The sequence below is a fragment of the Triticum dicoccoides genome, chromosome 3A (assembly GCF_002162155.2).
Source record: "Triticum dicoccoides isolate Atlit2015 ecotype Zavitan chromosome 3A, WEW_v2.0, whole genome shotgun sequence".
In the NCBI taxonomy this organism is placed as follows: domain Eukaryota; kingdom Viridiplantae; phylum Streptophyta; class Magnoliopsida; order Poales; family Poaceae; genus Triticum; species Triticum dicoccoides.
The window spans coordinates 705,594,773-705,610,261 of NC_041384.1; positions in this window are offsets into that span (position 1 = coordinate 705,594,773).

Sequence of the window (15,489 nt, forward strand, 5' to 3'; positions counted from 1 at the left end):
AAGCCCCTAGTGTTCGGAAGACCGAGTTCGGGGCGCTATACACGCCTAGGCCGGACAAAGCCGACTCCTCGCTCTAAGCGGCATAAGTCTTTAGGGACTCGAAACCTCTCGAACAGCGACCAGCTCTCTCCCTATCATGACAGTCAGTTTTAGCTTTCTCTACTGAGGTGCTTAGCCTAGCTCAACCGGGGCACAATCGCAGTAGTTCTCCTAGCGCTACCTTAGCCGATATAGCGGAACGTAAGGTACCAAAACATGGGAGCCGGGCAAACCCAACTATTGACCAAAGACATGATTCGGAGCTGATGCATATAATGCTATAAGTTCGGAGGGCCGCACTTGTGAAAGTGTTCGAACTTCTCACGCCGTATTATGGGGTGCTTGAGCCCATGGCATATTGACCGTACCAAAGTGTACGGGTGCTAAATGACATAACTGAACATATATACTAAAAAAGAAATGAATAGAGAATGCAATAATAAGCTGAAGCTAAGCATTGTTTATTTTAAAAGGCTGCTGTGAAAGTAGAATGATACAAATAGTGCGATAAGCAAGAGATGGGACTATTTGACATGTCCCCCTCCAGGGGCGAGCTGCGAGACAATATGTAAGACAAGTATTTTTCTCGTTATAGAGACCACCTGGGAATTCGACGTAGTTTTCTGCCTCCTTGGTTGTTGCATCATGTGTTCGGCGGTTGTACTGCCGGATAGGCCTTCCGAAGAGTGGAGTCCTGAAAGTAGGAAATAATGACAAAATCGGGAGCCCCTAGTGCGGTTGAGCCGCATTTTTAGGCGTGCCGCGGTCGTGCCCCTCCCCCTGTGCCCATGGTATTTTCAGACTGTAGTTATGTACGCGTAGTACTGATTTCTCAATTTCGCGAGGGCTGGGGTTGGGGCCATATTTCTACGCTTGCTCGGAACGTGCCAGGTGGTCTTGTTGTAGGTTACTCCGGGCACGCTTGACGATGTCCGGACGTTTAATAGCCGGACTGGAGAATTGCCTTGAGAGGCTGCTTTGTACTTCCGTTGCGAGGGCCGCCGTGTGCTCCTCCGTTCGGAGAGAGTGTTCAGTGTTTCAATTGACCGCAATGACTCCTCGAGGGCCTGGCATCTTGAGCTTGAGATATGCGTAGTGCGGCACCGCATTGAACTTTGCAAATGTGGTTCGTCCGAGCAGTGCGTGATAGCCATTGCGGAACGGGACTATGTCGAAGATTAACTCCTCGCTTCGGAAATTATCCGGGGATCCGAAGACCACTTCAAGTGTAACTGAGCCTGTACAGTTGGCCTCTACACCTGGTATGATGCCTTTAAAGGTCGTTTTTGTGGGTTTAATCCTTGAGGGATCTATGCCCATTTTCCGCACTGTATCCTGATAAAGCAGGTTCAGGCTGCTGCCGCCGTCCATAAGGACTCTAGTGAGGTGAAATCCATCAATGATTGGGTCTAGAACCAATGCGGCGAATCCGCCATGGCGGATGCTAGTGGGGTGGTCCCTTCGATCAAAAGTGATCGGGCAGGAAGACCATGGGTTGAACTTTGGGGCGACTAGCTCCAACGCATATACGTCCCTGAGTGCACGCTTCCACTCCCTTTTGGGGATGTGGGTTGCGTATATCATGTTCACCATCCGCACTTGTGGGGGGAAGCCCTTTTGTCCACTATTGTTCGGTGGCCGGGGCTCTTCGTCCTCGTCGCTGTGCAACCCCTTGTCTCTGTTTTCGGTATTTAACTTGCCGGCCTGCTTGAACACCCAACAATCCCTGCTGGTGTGATTGGCTAGTTTTTCGGGGGTGCCGTGTATCTGGCATGAGCGATCGAGTATACGGTCCAAACTGGATGGGCCCGGATTGTTCCTTTTGAATGGCTTTTTCCGCTGACCGGGCTTAGAGCCTCTGAATCCGGCATTAACTGTCGTATCCTCAGTGTTGTCGCTGTTAATGCGGCGCTTGTGCTTGTTGCGACGCGACCTGCCATTGCTGTCCTTGGTATCCGAATTACCAGGGCTCTTAGTCATATTATTGCTACGAGCCAGCCAGCTATCTTCTCCCGCGCAAAAGCGGGTCATGAGTGTCGTGAGGGCTGCCATAGATTTCGGCTTTTCCTGTCCAAGGTGCCGGGCAAGCCACACTCGTCACGGATGTTATGCTTGAAGGCTGCTAGGGCCTCTGCGTCCGGACAGTCGATGATTTGATTTTTCTTGGTTAGGAACCGTGTCCAAAATTGTCTGGCAGATTCTTCTGGCTGGTGAATCATATCGCTCAGGTCATCGGCGTCTGGTGGTCGCACATAGGTGCCCTGGAAATTGTTGAGGAATGCGGCTTCCAGGTCCTCCCAACAACCAATTGATTCTACTGGCAGGCTATTAAGCCAATGCCGAGCTGGTCCTTTAAGCTTGAGGGGGAGGTATTTGATGGCGTGTAGATCATCGCCACGGGCCATGTGGATATGAAGGAGATAGTCCTCGATCCATACCACAGGAACTATTGTGCCATCGTATGATTCAATGTTTACGGGTTTGAAACCCTCTAGGATTTGATGATCCATTACTTCATCTGTGAAGCATAGTGGGTGTGCGGCGCCTCTGTACTGGGCTATATCACGACGTAGCTCAAATGAGTTTTGTATGCTATGTTCGGCCCGGCCGGATTTAATGTATCCGATGTGACATTTATCGTCTCGTGTCGTGGGGCGCCCGCGCGATCCGTAGATCGACCTTGTTTGCCTTGCCCTTCCCTCCAAGATATCTTGCAGGTCTAGCGCATTTCCCCGTGCCTTGGTATTTTTTGAGCGGCGCCGGGGTGCGGCTTGAGTTTAGGGCCGGGAGGCCTCTCTGTCGCGGCCGCGAGGTGGCCGGTCAGCCGCATCATGCACTGGTGATGCAGGTTTAAGTGCTTCCTCCTTTAAACGGGGTAGCAACGTGCGCTTTGGGTAGCTCTTGGAGGGGCGTTCGAGTTCGTATTCCTCGGCCACAAGGACTTCTGTCCATTTGTCGGCTAGCAAGTATTGGTCAGCTCTAAGCTGTTGCTGTTTTTTCTTAAGGCTACTCGCCGTAGCCATAAGCCTGCGCTTAGAGTGCTCTTGTTCGACGGGATCCTCAGGCACAACAAATTCGTCGTCGCCCAGGCTTGCCTCATCTTCGGAGGGAGGCATGTAGTTATCATCCTCTTCCTCTCTGTCTGTCGCTCTCTCAGGGGGCTGGCTTCTCCATCCTCCTGCGCTGAATTTTGCTGGAGGGAGTTGTCTTCGGCATTGTCCGGGGTGTTATTATCTCTCGTGCCGGTATCACCGTTTTTTCTTTGGCGGGACTTAGAGCGGCGCCGCTGACGCCGGCGCTTGGGTTGCTTCTTGGAGGGGTCATCCCCCGTTGTTCCATCGCCATTGCCTTCTTTGGGTGTATCCACCATATATATGTCATATGACGATGTGGCTTTCCAGTGCCCTATAGGCGCTAGTTCATGTTCGTCTCCTACATTGTCGTCCATACCGTCGATGTCTTCGGAGTCGAAGTCGAGCATGTCGGTTAAATCATTGACAGTGGCTATGAAGTGGGTGGTGGGTGGGCGTCAAATTTCTTCGTCGTCCGCATCCCAATCCTGTTGGCCATAGTCCGGCCAGGGCTCTCCTGACAAAGAGAGAGACCTTAGTGAATTCAGAATGTTGCCGAAGGGTGAGTGTTGAAATATATCCGCGGTTGTGAATTCCATGATCGGTGCCCAATCGGATTCGATTAGCAGGGGCGTGGAAGGTTCGGAGTTCGGAAAAGAGTCCGGCACCTTGGAGTCACGGGCTTTGCAGAGGATGAGGCTGGTGTTTGGCTCGATCGCCGTTGAGACCGCAGCCCCTGAGGCGGTGTCTAGCCACCCGTCCTCGATCAGCGCAGTTGGCTCCGAGCTAAGGGTCAGAGCTAATGCGGGCGCGGCCTCCAGGGCACTGTTCGGTGGTAGAGCTAGGTCATACCCATCGTGACAGTGCGGCACGCTCGGCTGTGGCTCGAATCCGTCGAAGATCAAGTCTCCGCGGATGTCAGCCGTGTAGTTCTAACTTCCAAATCTGACCTGATGGCCAGGGGCGTAGCTTTCAATCTGCTCCAGATGGCCAAGCGAATTAGCCCACAGTGCACAGTTGCCGAACACGAAGATCTGTCCGGGAGAAAGGTCTCACCCTGGACCGCATCGTTGTTGATGATCGGAGGAGCCATCGGTCCTAAAAGTGACGACATAGAGGAACTCACAATGAAAGCACCAATGTCGGTGTCCAAACCGGCGGATCTCGGGTAGGGGGTCCCGAACTGTGCGTCTAGGCCGGATGGTAACAGGAGGCAGGGGACACAATGTTTTACCCAGGTTTGAGCCCTCTTGATGGAGGTAAAACCCTACGTCCTGCTTGATTAATATGGATGATATGGGTAGTACAAGAGTACATCTACCACGAGATCAGAGAGGCTAAACCCTATAAGCTAGCCTATGGTATGATTGTATGTTGTAGTTCTTGTGTCCTATGGACTAAAACCCTCCTGTTTATATAGACACCAGAGAGGGTTAGGGTTACACAAGGTCGGTTACAGAGGAGGAAATATCCATATCCGTATTGCCTAGCTTGCCTTCCACACCAAGTAGAGTCCCATCCGGACATGAGACGAAGTCTTCAATCTTGTGTCTTCATAGTCTAACAGTCCGGCCAATGGAGATAGTCCGGCTGTCCGGAGACCCCCTAATCCAGGACTCCCACACCATCCCTCCACCCCTCCACACCTCCTGTTCTTCTCCACCGACTACCGAACCACACCGCACTAGAACCAGTTAACCCTTGTACACCTCTCCGTCTGCGACTCCACTCCCGTGTCTTCCCATCTCTGGCTTGTTGCTTTGTCCTCCAATACGTCTCGCAGGTCTGGTGTGTTTCCCCATGATTTTTTATTTGAATGGCGTCGGGGTGCGGGCTGAGCTTTTGGCTGGACTGCCTCTCTATCATATCCACGAGGTGGCCGATCAGACGCATCATACGCTTCTTCCGCCAGTCGGGGTATCAACCTGCACTTTGGGTAACTCTTGGAGGGGCGCTCGAGTTTTTATTTCTCGGCAGCGAGGACTTCAGTCCATCTGTCAGCTAGCAGATCTTGATCAGCTTGAAGCTGCTGCTGCTTTTTCTTCAGGCTATTTGCCGTGGCCATAAGCCGGCGCTTGAAGTGCTCTTGTTCGACGGGATCCTCTGGCACAGCGAATTCGTCGTCGCCGAGGCTTGCCTCGTCTTCGGAGGGGGGCATGCAATTATCATCCTCCTCCTCTCCGTCTGCCGCTCTCTCAGGAGGGCTGGCTCCTCCATCCTCCTGCTCTAAATCTTGCTAGAGGGGATTGTTGTTGTCTTCGGCACTATCCGGAGTGTTATTATCTCCTGTGCCGGTATCACCACTTTTGCTTTGGCGGGACTTAGAGCGGCGCCGCTGACGTCGGCGCTTGGGTTGCTTCTTGGAGGGGTCATCCTCCGCTATCTCGTCACCATTGCCTTCTTTGGGTGTATCCACCATGTATATATATCGTATGATGAGGTGGCTTTCCAGTGCCCTATAGGCACTGGTTCATGTTCGTCTCCTACATCGTCGTCCATACCGTCGATGTCTTCGGAGTCGAAGTCGAGCATGTCGGTTTAATCATCGATAGTGGCTACGAAGTGGGTGGTGGGTGGGCATCGAATTTCTTCGTCGTCCGCATCCCAATCCTGTTGGCCATAGTCCGGCCAGGGCTCTCCTGACAAAGAGAGAGACCTTAGTGAATTCAGAATGTCCCCGAAGGGTGAGTCCTGAAAGATATCCGCGGCGGTGAATTCCATGATCGGCGCCCAATCGGATTCAATTGGCAGGGGCGCCGAAGGTTTTGAGTCCGGAAAAGTGTCCGATACCTTGGAGTCACGGGCTTCACAGAGGATGAGGTTGGTGTTCGGCTCGATCGCCGTTGAGACTGCAGCCCCCAAGGCGGTGTCTAGCCACCGTCCTCGATCGGCGCAGTTGGCTCCGAGCTAAGGGTCGGAGCTGATGCGGGCGCGGCCTCCAGGGCACTGTTCGGTGGAGGAGCTAGGTTGTACCCATCGTGACAGTGCGGCGCGCTCGGCTGTGGCTCGAATCCGTCGAAGATCAAGTCGTCGCGGACGTCAGCCGTGTAGTTCAAACTTCCAAATCTGACCTGATGGCCAGGGGCGTAACTTTCAATCTGCTCCAGATGGCCAAGCAAATTAGCCCGCAATGTAAAGCTGCCGAACACGAAGATCTGACTGGGGAGAAAGGTCTGACCCTGGACCGCATCGTTGTTGATGATCGGAGGAGCCATCACGCCTAAAAGTGACGACACAGAGGAACTCTCAATGAAAGCACCAATGTCGGTGTCAAAACCGGTGGATCTCGGGTAGGGGGTCCCGAGCTGTGCATCTAGGCGGATGGTAACAGGAGACAAGGGACACAATGTTTTTACCCAGGTTCGGGCCCTCTCGATGGAGGTAAAACCCTACTCCTGCTTGATTAATATTGATGATATGGGTAGTACAAGACTAGATCTACCATGAGATCAAAGAGGCTAAACCCTAGAAGCTAGCCTATGGTATGATTGTTGTTCGTCCTATGGACTAAAACCCTCCGGTTTATATAGACACTGGAGAGGGCTAGGGTTACACAGAGTCGGTTACAATGGGAGGAGATCTACATATCCGTATTGCCAAGCTTGCCTTCCACGCCAAGGAAAGTCCCATCTGGACACGGGACGAAGTCTTCAATCTTGTATCTTCATAGTCCGAGAGTCCGGCCAAAGGTTATAGTCCAGCTATCCGGACACGCCCTAATCTAGGACTCCCTCACCCCCTAGGGCGCGCTCCCTACCTCGTGGGCCCCCTGGTGGCTCTCCAACGCCATCTTCTCCTATATGAGGTCTTCCGATGAGAGAAAAATAGGAAGGAACTTTTCGGGACGAGACTCCGCCGCCACGAGGTGGAACCTTGGCGGATCCAATCTAGAGCTCCGGCAGAACTGTTCTGCCGGGGACACTTCCCTCCCGGAGGGGGAAATCATCATCGTCATCATCACCAATGCTCCTCTCATCGGGAGAGGGCAATCTCCATCAACATCTTCACCAGCACCATCTCATCTCCAAACCCTAGTTCATCTCTTGTATCCAATTCTTGTCTCAAAGTCCGGGTTTGGTGCTAGTAGGTTGCTAGTAGTTTGATTACTCCTTGTAGTTGATGCTAGTTGGTTTAATTGTTGGAAGATCATATGTTCAGATCCTATATGCATATTATTACCCCTCTGATTATGAACATGAATATGCTTTGTGAGTAATTACGTTCGTTCCTGAGGACAAGGGAGAAGTCTTGCTAAGGGTAGTCAGGTGAATTTGCTATTCGTTTGATATTTTGATAAGATGTATGTTGTCTAGCCTCTAGTTGTGTTATGTGAACGTCGACTACATAACACTTCACCATTATTTGGGCCTAGAGGAAGGCATTGGGAAGTAATAAGTAGATGATGGGTTGCTAGAGTGACAGAACCTTAAACCCTAGTTTATGCGTTGCTTCATAAGGGGCTGATTTGGATCCATATGTTTCATGCTATGGTTAGGTTTACCTTAATACTTTTGTTGTAGTTGCGGATGCTTGCAATAGAGGTTAATCATAAGTGGGATGCTTGTTCAAGTAAGAACAGCACCCAAGCACCGGTCCACACACATATCAAATTATCAAAGTATCAAACGCGAATCATATGAACGTGATGAAAACTAGCTTGACGATATTCCCATGTGTCCTCGGGAGCGCTTTTCCTATTATAAGAGTTTGTTCCGGCTTGTCCTTTGCTACAAAAGGATTGGGACACCCTGCTGCACTTTATTTACTTTTGTTACTTGTTGCTCGTTACAATTTATCCTATCACAAAACTGTCTGTTAGCACTTATTTCAGTACTTGCAGAGAATACCTTGCTGAAAACCGCTTATAATTTCCTTCTGCTCCTCGTTGGGTTCGACACTCTTACTTATCGAAAGGACTATGCTAGATCCCCTATACTTGTGGGTCATCAGACGCACTTCCTTGCGTGCGAAGATGCAGCTGCTCGGTCCCTGCAGTCAGGGGGTGAATCATTTTTTTTTGCCTAGACGCACTTCCTTGCGTGCGAAGATGTAGCTGGTGGGTCCCAGCAGTCAGCGGGAAACGTTTTTTTCACGAAATACGGTGGACCATCCGGTGGGTCCCCGCTGTCAGGTGGAGGAATCATTATTTTGCACGTAATAAGGAGGCACTTCCTTGCTGCGGCCGTGGACCCAGCTGTCAGCCTCTCCACATACAGTCCACGTCCGATGGAAGTCATTCCTTGACCACGTTGACCACGCCGCACCGAGAGAACCATGGCGGTGGACGATGGCGTGGACTAGGAAGGGGACGACTCGGAGCCGGGGAAGACGCAACAGTGGATGCCCACGCGAAGAGGAGTACGAGGATTCACTGGTTCGGCTGCGGTGTGAGGCTGCTGTCGCCGCAGAATAACAGGGGGTGTGGGTGAGTAGAGGGATGGCCTGGCCAGCGGTAGGAGTAGTAGGGGGTGGTGAGGCCTCCGCGACATCACAGCCGGCCACGGGAGGCAGGAGCACGCGGCACGACCGATGCTGGTTTGGGCGGCTGGAGCAAGAAGACCAGAGGTTGAAGAAGCACTACAGCCGTTGGATGAACATCGTATGGTAACAGGAGCTAGAATCGTTCATATTGACTAAGTTGACGAAGCCCTGCGTCCCCGTCAACTTGGTAGGCCCACAAGTTAGCCTCCCACTATGCTGGGTTCCAGCTGGCAGGGGGAATATTCATTTTTTTGTGCGTAATAAGGAGGCACTTCCTTGCGTGGGAAGATAGCTGGTGGGTCCGACATGTCAGCGGGGAGCACGTTATTTTCGTGAAATACAGAGGCCCTTCCGGTGGGTCCCAGACGTCAGGTGGAGGAATCATTATTTTGCGCGTAATAAGGAGGCATTTCCTTGTGTGCGGCCGTGGACCCAGCTGTCAGCCTCTCCACGCACAGTCTACTTCAGATGGTGTCGTTCGTTGACCATGTTGACCACGCCGTGCCGAGCGCATCCAAGGTGGTGGACGACGGCGAGGCCCCGGACAGCAACGAGCCGGAGATGGGAAGATGCGGGAGTAGAGTCGCAGACGGAGAGGTGTACGAGGGTTAACTGGTTCTAGTGCGGTGTGGTTCGGCAGTCGGTGGAGAAGAACATGAGGTGTGGAGGGGTGGAGGGTTGGTGTGGGAGTCCTGGATTAGGGGGTCACCGGACAGCCGGACTATCTCCATTGGCCGGACTGTTAGACTATGAAGACACAAGATTGAAGACTTCGTCTCGTGTCCGGATGGGACTCTATTTGGCGTGGAAGGCAAGCTAGGCAATACAGATATGGATATTTCCTCCTTTGTAACCGACCTTGTGTAACCCTAACCCTCTCCGGTGTCTATATAAACCGGAGGGTTTTAGTCCATAGGACACAAGAACTACACCATACAATCATACCATAGGCTAGCTTATAGGGTTTAGCCTCTCTGATCTCGTGGTAGATCTACTCTTGTACTACCCATATCATCAATATTAATCAAGCAGGACGTAGGGTTTTACCTCCATCAAGAGGGCCCGAACCTGGATAAAACATTGTGTCCCCTGCCTCCTGTTACCATTCGGCCTAGACGCACAGTTTGGGACCCCCTACCCGAGATCCGCCGGTTTTAACACCGACATTGGTGCTTTCATTGAGAGTTCCTCTGTGTCGTCACTTTTAGGCCCGATGGCTCCTCCGATCATCAACAATGATGCGGTCTAGGGTGAGACCTTTCTCCCCAGACAGATCTTTGTGTTCGGCGGCTTTGCACTGCGGGCTAATTCGCTTGGCCATCTAGAGTAGATTGAAAGCTACGCCCCTGGCCATCAGGTCAAATTTGGAAGTTTGAACTACATAGCTGACATCCGCGGAGACTTGATCTTCGATGGATTCGAGCCACAGCCGAGCGTGCCGCACTGTCACGATGGGTATGACCTAGCTCTGCCACCGAACAGTGCCCTGGAGGCCGCGCCCGCATTAGCTCTGACCCTTAGCTCGGAGCCAACTGCACCGATCGAGGACGGGTGGCTAGACACCGCCTCGGGGGCTGCGGTCTCAACGGCGATCGAGCCAAACACCAGCCTCATCCTGTGCGAAGCCCGTGACTCCAAGGTGCCGGACTCTTTTCCGGACTCCGAACCTTCCGCCCCCTACCAATCGAATCCGATTGGGCGCCGATCATGGAATTCACCGCCGCGGATATCTTTCAGCACTCGCCCTTCGGCGACATTCTGAATTCACTAAGGTTTCTCTCTTTGTCAGGAGAGCCCTGGCCGGACTATGGCCAACAGGATTGGGATGCGGACGACGAAGAAATTCGACGCCCACCCACCACCCACTTCGTAGCCAGTGTCGATGATTTAACCGACATGCTCGACTTCGACTCCGTAGACATCGACGATATGGACGACGATGTAGGAGACGAACATGAACCAGCGCCTATAGGGCACTGGAAAGCCACCTCATCATACGATATATACATGGTGGATACACCCAAAGAAGGCAATGGCAATGAGATAGCGGAGGATGACCCCTCCAAGAAGCAACCCAAGCGCCGACGTCAGCGGCGCCGCTCTAAGTCCCGCCAAAGCAAAAGTGGTGATACCAGCACAGGAGATAATAACACTCCGGATAGTGCCGAAGACAACAATAATCCCCTCCAGCAAGATTTAGAGTAGGAGGATGGAGGAACCAGCCCTCCTGAGAGAGTGGCAGATGGAGAGGAGGAGGATGATAATTACATGCCCCCCTCCGAAGACGAGGCAAGCCTCGGCGACGACGAATTCGCTGTGCCAGAGGATCCCGTCGAACAAGAGTGCTTCAAGCGCCAGCTTATGGCCACGGCAAATAGCCTGAAGAAAAAGCAGCAGCAGCTTCAAGCTGATCAAGATCTGCTAGCTGACAGATGGACTGAAGTCCTCGCTACCGAGGAATAAAAACTCGAGCGCCCCTCCAAGAGTTACCCAAAGTGCAGGTTGATACCCCGACCGGAGGAAGAAGCGTATGATGCGGCTGATCAGCCACCTCGTGGCCGTGATAGAGAGGCATTCCAGCCAAAAGCTCAGCCCGCACCCCGACGCCATTCAAATAAAAAAGCATGGGGAAACACACCAGACCTGTGAGACGTATTGGAGGATAAAGCAAAGCATGCAAGATCGTTCTATGGATCACGAGGGCGCGCCACTATGTGAGACGATAAACGTCACGACGGATACAGTAAAAGTAAATCCGGCCGGGCCGAACATAGCGGGCAAGACCCATTCGAGCTGCGTCGCGATATAGCCCAATACAGAGGCACCGCACACCCTTTATGCTTCATAGACGAAGTAATGGATTATCAAATCCCAGAAGGTTTCAAACCTATAAATATTGAATCATACGATAGCACTACAGATCCTGCGGTATGGATCAAGGATTTCCTCCTCCACATCCACATGGCCCGCGGTGATGACTTACACGCCATCAAATACATCCCACTAAAGCTCAAAGGACCAGGGCGGCATTGGCTTAACAGCTTGCCAGTAGATTCCATTAGCTGTTGGGAAGATCTGGAAGCCGCATTCCTCGACAAATTTCAGGGCACTTATGTGCGACCGCCAGATGCCGATGACTTGAGCCACATAATTCAGCAGCCAGAAGAGTCGGCCAGACAATTCTGGACTCGGTTCCTTACAAAGAAAAATCAAATCGTCGACTTTCCAGATGCAGAGGCCTTAGCGGCTTTGAAACACAACATCCGGGATGAGTGGCTAGCCCGACACCTTGGTCAGGAAAAGCCGAAATCTATGGCAGCCCTCACGACGCTCATGACCCGCTTTTGCGCGGGAGAAGACAGCTGGCTTGCTCGCAGTAATAACATATCCAAGAACCATGGTACCTCGGATACCAAGGACAGCAATAGCAGGTCATGTTGCAACAAACATAAGCGCCGCATTAATAGCGATAATACTGAGGATACGACAGTCAATGCCGGATTCAAAGGCTCTAAACCCGGTCAGTGGAAGAAGCCATTCAAACAAAGTACGCCGGGCCCGTCCAGTTTGGACCGCATACTCGATCGCTCGTGTCAGATACACGGCACCCCCGACAAGCCAGCCAACCACACCAACAGGGACTGTTGGGTATTCATGCAGGCCGGCAAGTTAATTGCCGAAAACAAGGACAATGGGCCACATAGCGATGACGAGGAGGAGCCCCGACAGCCACACACCGGAGGACAAAAGAGGTTTCCCCAACAAGTGCGGACGGTGAACATGATATACGCAACCCACATCCCCAAGAGGGAGCGGAACCGTGCGCTCAGGGACGTATATGCGTTGGAGCCAGTCACCCCAAAGTTCAACCCATGGTCCTCCTATCCGATCACTTTCGATCGCAGGGACCACCCCACTAGTATCCGTCATGGCGGATTCGCCGCACTGGTCCTAGACCCAATCATTGACGGATTTCACCTCACTCGAGTCCTTATGAATGGCGGCGGCAGCCTGAACCTGCTTTATTAGGACACAGTGCGCAAAATAGGTATAGACCCCTCAAGGATCAAACCCACAAAAATGACCTTTAAAGGCGTCATTCCAGGTGTAGAGGCCCATTGCACAGGCTCAATTACACTGGAAGTGGTCTTCAGATCCCCGGAAAACTTTCGAAGCGAAGAGTTAATCTTCAATATAGTCCCGTTCCGTAGTGGTTATCATGCACTGCTCGGGCGAACCGCATTTGCTAGATTCAATGCGGTACCGCATTATGCGTACCTCAAGCTCAAGATGCCAGGACCTCGCGCAGTTATTACTGTTAAAGGAAACACAGAGCGCTCTCTCCGAACAGAGGAGCACACTGCGGCCCTCGCGGAAGAAGCGCAAAGCAGCCTCTCAAGGCAATCTACCAGTTCGGCGTTTCAAAACCCGGACACCTCCAAGCGCGCTTCGAGTAATCGACAATTAGACTGCCTGGCGTGATCTGAGCTCGCGTAGCAATGCGGCCCCCACCCCAGTCCCAGCCAAACGGTGAAATCCGTGCCACGCGTACATAATTACGCATTAAAAATACCATGGGCGCAGGTGGGGAGGGGGGCACAACTGCGGCATGCCCCAAGACGCGGCTTAAACCACACTAGGGGCTTCCCGCTTTGTTATTTTTTCTCTTTTTCAGAACTTTAATCTCTGGAAACCCTGTCCGGCAGCACTATTGCCAAACACATGATGCAGCAACCAAGGAGGCAGAAAGCTACGTCACACCACGGAATTGCCAGATGGATTACAGTAACGAGCAAAATATTTAATTTATTACTATTCCTCAGCCTGCCCTTGGAAGGGACACAGTCCTACTCTTTGCTTATCGCACTATCTGTATCATTCTGCTTTAACGCACCTTTTTGAATAAACAATGCATAGCACTGCACCTATTATTGCATTCTTGTTTTATATATATGTGTTCATTTATGATGCCTTGCAACCGTATACTTTGGTACGGCCGATACACCAGGGGCTTAAGTACCCACAATATGGTGTGAGAAGTCTGAACACTTTCACAAAGTGCGGCACCCCGAACTTATAGCATTATATGCATCAGCTCCGAATCATGTCTTTGGTCAAATGTTGGGTTTGCCCGGCTCCTATGTTTTGGTATCTTATGTTCCGCTCTATCGGCTAAAGTAGCCCTAGGAGAACTACTGCGATTGTGCCCCGGTTCTGCTGGGCTGAGCACCTCAGTAGAGAAAGCTAAAACTGACTGTCATGATAAGGCGAGAGACTGGTCGCTGTTCGGTGAGGTTTTCGATTCCCTAAAGACTTATGCCGCTTAGAGCGAGGGGCCGGCCCTGTCCGGCTTAAAGGCATGTATCGCGCCCCGAATTCGGCGTTCCGAATACCAGGGGCTTCACCGAAATTTAAAATTATAGAATTCTATGGCTAAGTGAGAGTGATAAAGTGTCAGGACCCCGATTCCAAGTCACATCGATCTAGCCGGTAACACCTCATATCACATTGCGGCCTCACTCACGGTATCCCCACGGGTGTCACCTTACCATGGCCCGGGACCATTTGCGCCTTTTGGCTCACGTATATGATAGTGTTGCTAGCATCCATATGACAGAGAACCCGGGCTGACATGGCTAGTCGTGAACCCAAGGCGGCACAGACCTATGAAGACAGGCATACATGAATCACATCGAGCATGTCGGTCATCAGTGTGTGAATCCGGGCTGTAGCACTGGGCTAACAGGACTCCGGGGAACCCGGGCTGTGGCAGGCTAGGCAAGACTCCGAAAGTCAACGTGTGACATTTCCCCGAAGGGACAGACATAGGAACAAAGTGAAACACATGCCAGCCAGTCAAGTGTCCTGAACAGTAGTGCTGGGCTAGCAGGACTCCGGTGAACCGGGCTGTAGCGGACTACTATGGCTCAAGGAGCACTAGACTACATTTCCCCATAAGAGAGGCTGCCAAGGATAAACAACTATATTGTCGGATCCCACACATACCAAGCATTTCAATCATACACACATTATGCTCGATATGTGCAAATACAACATGGCATCACAACAAAACTCTACAACTCAAGTACTTTATTTAAAGGCTCCAGAGAGCCATACATAACATGTTCATACAGGTAGGGGTCACATGACCCAACACTCAAGTCATACAAGCGTACAAGCACATGCGGAAGCAAATAGTCTGAGTACAGACACTAGAAAGAAAGAAGGCTTCTCGGAGCCTGTCTATCTACATAGGGCCCTCCATGTCTAGGATCACCACCTGGGTGGCAAGTCACTCATTGACGTCGAGATCTACACAAAACCCATCGGAGGGGGCGGTGTTGTCGTCTGAAAACAGTCATTAAGCAAACATGAGTACAAAGGTACTCAGCAAGTCTTACATCAAAACCTACTATACATGCTCATTCTCAAGAAGGTGGTGGAGTTATTGCAGCAAGCCAACTTTGACTCTTGGCTAAGCTATCCTACGGGACACCACTAGTCAAATAGTTTTTGCACACGAGTCCACTAATCACCAACACAATACTCCACCGGAGATCCTCCCTCGTCATCCTACGAGAGAGCCATCCTCGATACTCACACTTATCTTGAGTCTTTTAGTAGTAACCATTAACTTGTCTATTAACTGTGTAGGCAACCAAGTAGTCCTTTACCGCGGACGCGGCTATTCAAATAGTTTTATACCCTGCAGTTCGTCACACATGTTTCCACCACTTAGCGTCTGCACACGACATGTGCTCGGCAGACTTCAAGCGAAAGCCGACGTGGGTGTAGACCACGACCTGACTAACCGCACAAGTCTCTAGTCCAGGTTTATCGCCTTTTCAGGTTCTATCCGCAAGGAGATCCAGCCGGGGTGTCCTCAACGGCCCCAAAC